The sequence below is a fragment of the Sarcophilus harrisii genome, chromosome 1, assembly GCF_902635505.1.
Source record: "Sarcophilus harrisii chromosome 1, mSarHar1.11, whole genome shotgun sequence".
Classification (NCBI taxonomy): Eukaryota; Metazoa; Chordata; class Mammalia; order Dasyuromorphia; family Dasyuridae; genus Sarcophilus; species Sarcophilus harrisii.
In genome coordinates, this window is record NC_045426.1 from 15967428 (window position 1) to 15975340 (window position 7913).

General features: G+C 44.4%; 1 pseudogene; it reads left to right on the forward strand.

Annotated features, from left to right (window-relative positions):
• Positions 1 to 2959: 2959 nt before the first annotated feature.
• LOC105749619 lies at positions 2960 to 6224 on the forward strand (annotated as a pseudogene).
• The last annotated feature ends 1689 nt before the right edge of the window (positions 6225 to 7913 follow it).

A 7913-nucleotide genomic window follows, 5' to 3' on the forward strand; every position in this document is an offset into this window, starting at 1 on the left:
GTTTTTTTGGATGCTATAAAGCAAATCAGAATAAGGATCCAAAAATATTTGACAGGCAGAAATTAGAGGCTAAGGTTTAAAAAAAAAAAAAAAAAACCCCAGAAAGTGTAAGTTTAAGATGGAGGAGACTTGGTTCACATGCAAGAGAGACTCAGAGGTTTTATTTGGCTACAACTTAATAGGAATCAGCAGTGCTAAATGGATCTCAGGCTATTTTCAGGGAAGCATGGTGTCCAGAACAACAGTAGTAATACAGTGAGCTTGTCCAAGTCGATCTCTGCAGTATTGAACCAAGGCCGAGACAAACTCCAGTAACCCACGCAGGCATTTTGCCAGGACCTTGGAGGGTTTTCCTTTCCTCTAATCTCTGACTGCACTGAGCCTTTAGGCTCTCAGGGAAAGTGTGGGGCAGGAAAAGATGTGTTTTAGAAGCTGAAACCCACCTGAGACTTTGTTTCCTGTTACTTGGGAGAAAGGAGGGGCTGGAGGCAGTTGAACAAGGGACTCAGTAGAGAATGGGAAGTGGCACAGATGAGGGGGGGCAAAGGGGAGGCAATTTGAGGAGCGTGTAGTTTTAATAGCAGGATGGTGGGGGAAGAAAAGAGGAGGGAGAGAGGGGAGAGGGGAGAGGGAGGGGGAGGGAAATGAGGGAGAAGCTGTAGAGGAGAGGGAAAATGGAGACAGAGACTTGGGAAAGACAGAAACAGAGGGGGAGAAAGAGAGAGAAAGAGAAGGAAAACAGAGGAAGAGAGGGGGAGAGTGAAAAATAGAAAAAAGAAGAGAATTTTCTGGTTTGAGCACTCTTGATGGAGAAGAGATATCCATCATTTTAAGAAGCTCACGTTATTTCTTCCTATGCCGACAAGTTGTCTCCCCGGGCTACATTTTAATTCTTTAACCAGAACCTTTTTTTTTTTTTTCCTTTGAAAAGGAAACTTATGGCAGTGCCTGGCACAAAGTGCTTAATATATGCATGTTGATTGATTTGGGTTGCTGAAGTCTTGCAAAAGCGATCATTCCCGTTTTTCCTTCCTTCCCTCTTTCCAGGGGGGCTTCTTTGAACACAGTGGCTCTAGGCTAATAGTCAGGCTTTATATGGCACCTTGATGCTCTTTAGACCTCAAGTACTCCCTTAATGAAGGCTTTTATGTGTCAGCACAGAAGTTGGGATGCCAACTTCCTCAAATCTCATTAGATGAGATCTGAGGATGGTGTTTGACCTTTATCTTTTTTCCCTGAGTTTGTCTACTATATTGGAGAGTGTTTTAGTTTGGGATTTTTAAAGACACCAATTGTTCCCAGGGACATTTCTTTATTTGAGCCTTGTAGGCTAAGAGTGGGGGGCATCTTGTGCCCTTGTTTAAGAATAATGACAATTTGTGGTGTCAGGTAACAGAAGTGTGTCTAAAGTCTGATTTTTTTAGGTGCCTGGTATTTAGCAAGGGCATATTCTTTCGATGTCAGCATTTGAATGTTGATAATAAATAAGTCAGCCCTTTTTTGAAATGAGAAACAATAAGGGACAGATTGGAGAAAATTTTGGCTAGAATGGAAAGGGGTATCTTGGTAGGAGGGAATAAGATCACTCATGCTCTCTCCTAAATTTACAATACATGGTGGTAGTGGAGACTAAATTACACTCTTTGATGCTGCTCAAAGGGGGCAAGAATGTCTTTCAATCTGGAATTTTGAACGCTTCTCTAGCTACAGGAAATTGATCATGTTTGCCTCACAACCCCACTCTACCCTTCCCCCACCTTCAGTGTCCAAACTACAGCACTGCACCCCACGTGTCTGTCCATAACTCTTACTGAGTGCCTGCATCTAGTAAGACTAGCTATAGCCTGACTTCTGAAGGAATGGTTTTGATATCTTCCAGGCATAGCTTTTTTTTTTTTTCCATTTGAAAATGTGAATTGGCTGTTTGCCTTGACTCTCCAAAAACGGTGACTCTTCTAAAAGTTTCAGAGGCTACTAATTGACATCCCGCTCCCTAATCTAGCTTGTAAAACCATAGATTTAGAAGTGAAATGAGTTTTGGAGATTATTTAGTCTTCTCCTTCCATACAGATGAAGGCCAGACAGATGGTGAAGTGCCTCATCCCCAGCCAGTAAATAACAGCGAGCATTTGAACCCGGGGCTTCAGGTTCCCAGCCCATTGATTTCAGCCTTGTCCCGCCCCTCTCCTGCATCTCTTCTGCCCTTAGAGCTCGTCCCCAAAGGTTTCATTGTACTTAGAGCTCGTCCAGAAAGGCCAGAAAGGGCCATTTCAATAGAGCCCGTGTGCATGAGAAAGGCGAAAGTAATTGGGAAGTCTCCAAAAGGAGGCCCCCGGGCTTGTGGATTTCATTAGGTGTTGGTCGGGCGCCTCCCGCCTTTGGGAGGTGGGAGGCTGCAGGGAGGCCGAGAGGGCAGGGGCGCTGCCAGCCGAAGGTGGACTTTCCTGGACCCGGTCTGGGGCCAGGCAGGTGTGGGCAGTCCCTGTTCTGCTCTGCTGAGGGACAGTGAGGCTAAGGTGGGTGGCTTTTCCCAGGAAGGGCAGTTGCTTGGAGGGAAAGTTTTATTTCTGCCAGTACTAGGGGTTGAGCCACAAGGAAATGCCTGCAGAGTCTTTAGGGAACAGAGCCAAGTGATGGAGGATTTTCAGGGGGCTTTGGGAAGGGTGTAGACAGGTCCTGGATGAACTTTTGAGGCCCCAGAACTGGAGGGAGTGGGAACTGACCACTTACACCCCCTCCCCCAGCCCATCTTTATCCCCAGTGCAGTCTCCATCCGTTCCCCTTGCTGAGCCCCACCTCCCACTTCCATCTCCTCTCCCGATCCCACCCCCCCACCCTTTTCCCATCCCAGGAGGTGGCTGCTGGAGTCCGCAGCCTGGGGGGAGGTCCGCAGCCTGGGGGGAGGTCCGCAGCCTGGGGGGAGGTCCGCAGCCTGGGGGGAGGTCCGCAGCCTGGGGGAGGTCCGCAGCAGGGGTAGGGCGGCCATTGGGCTGTGGGCCGCCCCCCCTCCCCAGGAGATGGGCGGGGCAGGCTCTCTGGCTCTGGAGTGACCACAGCAGCGGCCGACGCAGCAGTAGCGGACCCCTTTTTGGACCCTGATCTGCCCGAACGATACGCCGCCGCCGTGCTGACGCGGTTCGCTCCCCGGCTCTGGCGTGGCGTGGCGTGGCAGCTGCAGCGGGGCTGGGCCATGCCCCCCAGGCAAGGCCTGCTCCCCCTCGGCTGTGTCTGTCCATCCCGGAGCAGTGGTGCAGCGCTGGCCGGACCCAAGATGGAAGCAGGCCCAGGGTGACTTAACAGTTTGTCGAAGGAAGGAGGTGGGTCCGGCCAGGCCCCGCCCCGGCCAGCAGCCCGCCCCACGCCACGTCTGACCATCTGACCAGCCGTGGGGGCGGCCCTGTGCAGCTCCTCCCTGGGGCGGAGAAGGAGGCGATGATGGCGGGCGAGCGCCTGTTACTGGGGGATGACTTCCTGTCTCCGCCAACGCCTCCGCCGCTGCCTCCGCCGCTACCGCTGCAGCCGCCGCCAATCCCCTCCCCGCCGCCGCCGCTGCCTCCGTCTCCTTCGCCGCCGCTGCCAGAACTCGAACCCGAGCCAGAGCCCGAGCCCGAGCCGGACCCGGAGCAGAAGCTCGAGGAGACTTTGGCTCAATGGCGCTACAGCCACGAGAGCGACCGGCAGTGGGGGCTGAGGCGCGAATTCATCTGCCGGCACCTGCACAGCTACACCGGCCCTGGGGCGATTGAAAAGCTGCTTTCCCTCTCCACCGCCTGGACGAACCACATCTTCCTGGGCTGTAAGTATGGCCCACAGTTGATGGAGAAAATCCTCCAGATGGCGGAAGGCATCCACATCGGGGAGATGCCTTCCTTCAAATTGGTGGTGCCCCAGCCCCCTAAAGTTCAGAAGCGGCCCCTTTCTCCACACGCTGCCCCGAGCCCTCCCAAAAAGAAAGCAGCCCCTAGATTCCTGGTGAGGCCTCGCTTTGAGCCTGTACATTTTGTTGCTAGTAGTAAGGAAGAGGAGAGAAAGAAAGATCCCACAGACTCGGGAAATGAGTGGGGAGATCCACAAGTTGACTCTATCAAATGGCCAGTAGACAGTCTGAAAAGTTACGTGCGGGACAGATTCCGTGCCCGGTTTGGAAAGACTCTGTTTTCTCAAACTCGATTTTCTTTTATAGAGAGGAAACCTACAACAAGCAGAACATTCTCAAACTGTGGGGACCCTGCCTCAAATAGCTCATATGCTCAGTCCGTTGCTGAATCTTCCTCTGCAGCAACATTTCCACACTTAATTCTAGCCACAAAGCAAAGTTTTATTGAAAGACTTTCTGGAGCTGTCCAGAGAAACCTTCCCAAGAGAGAAATGTCTCATAGATCTGAGAAAAGTAGCTATACCTTTATATTATCTCGTTGCTTCCAGGCCTGTAAGACCAATCCCGAGTATATATACGCTTCTTTAAAAGAAATTGCTCCCTCAGACATCCCCAGAAGTAAGAAATTCCTGACTGATGGCTATGCCTGTGAAGTTAGATGCCAGAGTGTCTATCTGACAACAGGTTATGCTGGCAGCAAGAATGGATCTAGGGATCGAGCTACGGAGCAGGTTGTAAAACTTTTGCAAAAACCTGTTGAAGTTAGGATTGTTAAAAGGAAATTCAAACACACTTATCATGATGACTTAGTGGTATTTCCAGCTGGCTTATCTTCATATGATTTTCCTCCAGCCCTGAGGGTCCCAGAAGACTTTCTCTCCATCAGGAATGAATTTGGGCATTTAAACTCCAATTCTGCTTTTTCCCTTTCCAAACGCTGGAATAATTTTGTCCTTATAGAAAATGCAAGTGATTCCATTGGTGTCCTTAATAAGTCTGCTTCCTTCAACAGAATGTCAATTGAATACAAATATGATATCATGCCAAATAATTCATGGCGCTGTCAAGTGTTTTTGGAAGGCCAATGCTTAGCTGAAGGTTATGGAAGCAAAAAAACAAGTAAATATACAGCTGCTGATGAGGCACTGAATGTTCTGCAAAAAATGAAATCCAACATTGCAGCCACACAAGTTCAACCAGTAAGCTATGCTGCTAAGGAATGTGGAAAGAGGAAAGATTTAAGGGACCGAGTAGTTTATGGGAATTCCTCAAATCCAGTGTGCACACTAAATGATACAACTCAGTTCAACAAAATGACTGTTGAGTATGTTTTTGAAAAGCTAACAGTCCTTCAATGGAAATGCAAAGTAATGCTGGAGAAAGAATTAATTACAGAAGCAGTTGGGATAAAGAGGGGTGTCAAGCATGAGACTGTAGAAGAAGTTGTCAAAATCCTTAAAAAGACTAGGTCCACTGCCTTTAACAACCTGAAGAGAGGTACCATTGAAGATATGATCACAAGAAGTGAAATTCGGGGGCGCTCAGGAGATGATGGTTATCAACAGGAGATCAAAGAGGACAATATTGGAAATCAGCTTTTGAGAAAAATGGGCTGGATGGGTGGAGGTTTAGGGAAATGTGGGGAGGGCATCTGTGAGCCAATTTCAGTCAAAGAGCAGCATAAACGAGAAGGTCTTGGACTTGATGTGGAGAAACCAAATAAACTTTACAAGAGATACATTGACCAAATCATCAAAAACTATGCCCATTCAGAGAGCCATACAGACTTGGTTTTCTCAACAGAATTTACCAGTGATGAACGAAAGCAGATTCATCAGATTGCTCAGAAATATGGCCTTAAGAGTAAATCTCATGGAATGGGGCATGATAGATATTTGGTGGTTGGTAGAAAAAGGCGTAAAGAAGACTTACTAGATCAAAGAAAACGAGAAGGCCGAGTTGGACATTATGACTTGCTTATGCCTCAAGGAAATTGAGGCCAGAAAGTATTTGCTGTGTGAATGCTTAATTAGCTTTTTTTTTTTTTGTAATATTAAAGAAAGAAATGCTGCATTTTCTGGTTGCAGGAGACACTCATTTTGAAATGTTTTCTTTTACTCATTTCATGAAATGCTTTCTTAGGAGAAATTGGAACCTAAAGAGCTTCATTTAATTGTACTAGCATAATCCTGAAGAAGAAATAGTACTGTTATTGTGTCTTTATATTACTAGTTCTTTCAGATGTTAATAATTTGTAATAAAAACATGTCCAAAAGGAAAAAAAATTGCTGCCATTTAAAATATGGTTCTCATCTTGCCATTAGAAAGGAAATTTGCATTTTTTTTTCCAAAAGCAAAAGAATTTGGTGAAATATAGAAAGCTGGTATTAACTGCAATAAAAATAATTTTGATTTCCGGAATTTCCTAAAATGCCATATCATTTTGTATTTTATCTCTTTTAATTTGTGTGAAACTAGTTATTCTAGAATGTTAGAGTAAATTGTCTATAATGTGTGTATAAAACATCCTTACCAGAGAAACAATATAATACTTTCATTTTAGTGTTTAAGATTATAATTGCTACCATATGCTTTCCAGGATGATGGGAGTGAGTTATTGTATATTAAGTCCATTGGGGTTTCAAATAAGTTAAGGTCTTTGGGCATTGACAGTATTGCTTGATGAAACTGGTTGATGGAGACATTGGACAACTTTTTAAATTCTTAAAATCAAACTGATAAAAGAAAGCTTATAAATTACTTGTATTTGTCACCTTAGAGAATATCATAGCATTTTTTCATTGTAACTTTCAGAATGTTTGGATGTTGTGGGACATCCAAGGCAACCACAATTGTGTCACAGCTTTGTGTAGTGCTGAAGACACTTATACTTGGTGCTTTGCTTCAAAGGACAGTTGACTCATCCCTTAAAAGCTTACTTACTACATGTTAAAGAAAAATTTTGTACCATATTAACAGCTTTTATTTTTCATGTATTTCTGAAGTAATATGTTTTCTGGAATGTAAAACCAATATTAATGAAACAAGTGCTCTTTTAAATAAAAGGGGGCAAAGATGAAACAATTTGGTTTGTTGTGCTTGCTTTAGTGGATAGCAGAATAGCAGTTCATATTTTCTTTCTGAAGTAGTAACATTGTTAATCACACAGATATAACACTTGTTAAACTAACAACAAAAATGGTAATTAACTTTAAACTTCTATCACAACATCTTGATTAATAGACTAGTACAACTTGATCAGTGTTAAAACAAATATAGTGTTCAGGACAAAGGAAGTGATTATTCCTCTGTCCACATACTTAGTGTCACTTAATTCCATATGCTACATTTTTAAAAGACTGACAAACTGGTGCTTCCCTCAGATAGTTTTGAAATAAAGTTTCAGTTGAAGAAAATAAAATTCCTTATTTTGGGGGTGGGGTGGGAAGACTGGTTTATAACCTCCAAAAGGCTATTGAAAGGGTAATTGGCTATATCTTTTCAGAACTAGTAGTGGGTGATGGCAGTTTCAGGGAGGCACATTTTGATTCTAGATGAGGAAACTCTGATCCTGAGAGCCATGCAAAAATGGGATAGGGATGCTTGGGGAAATCGTGAGATCCTCATCATGGAAAATATTTAAACAGAAGCTGTAATAAATACTTCTCAGATGTTGTAGAAAGGATTCCTGTGTGGTTAACAGATTTAGCCAAGTCTTTGACATCACTTCTGGTTTTGAGAACTATAACTGGTTTGATACTTGAAGAATTTTGGAGTTAGAAGAAACATTACTTTAGTACTTACTAATAGTGAATAAAATACCAGAGCTTTAGTTTTAAACTTGGAGATACTGATACGTCAGAGGCTTTTTATTTTTACTATTTAAATGGTAACATTTTTGTTGCTGCCCTTTCAGTCAAAGGACTGGAATAGACTACAACTCAAACTTTTTAAAGACTCCAGAGTTGCTCTGTGGCATACTGTGTGTTTCATAAAGTCACTTTGCTTGTATTGAGACCAAAACAAATTTCTTCTT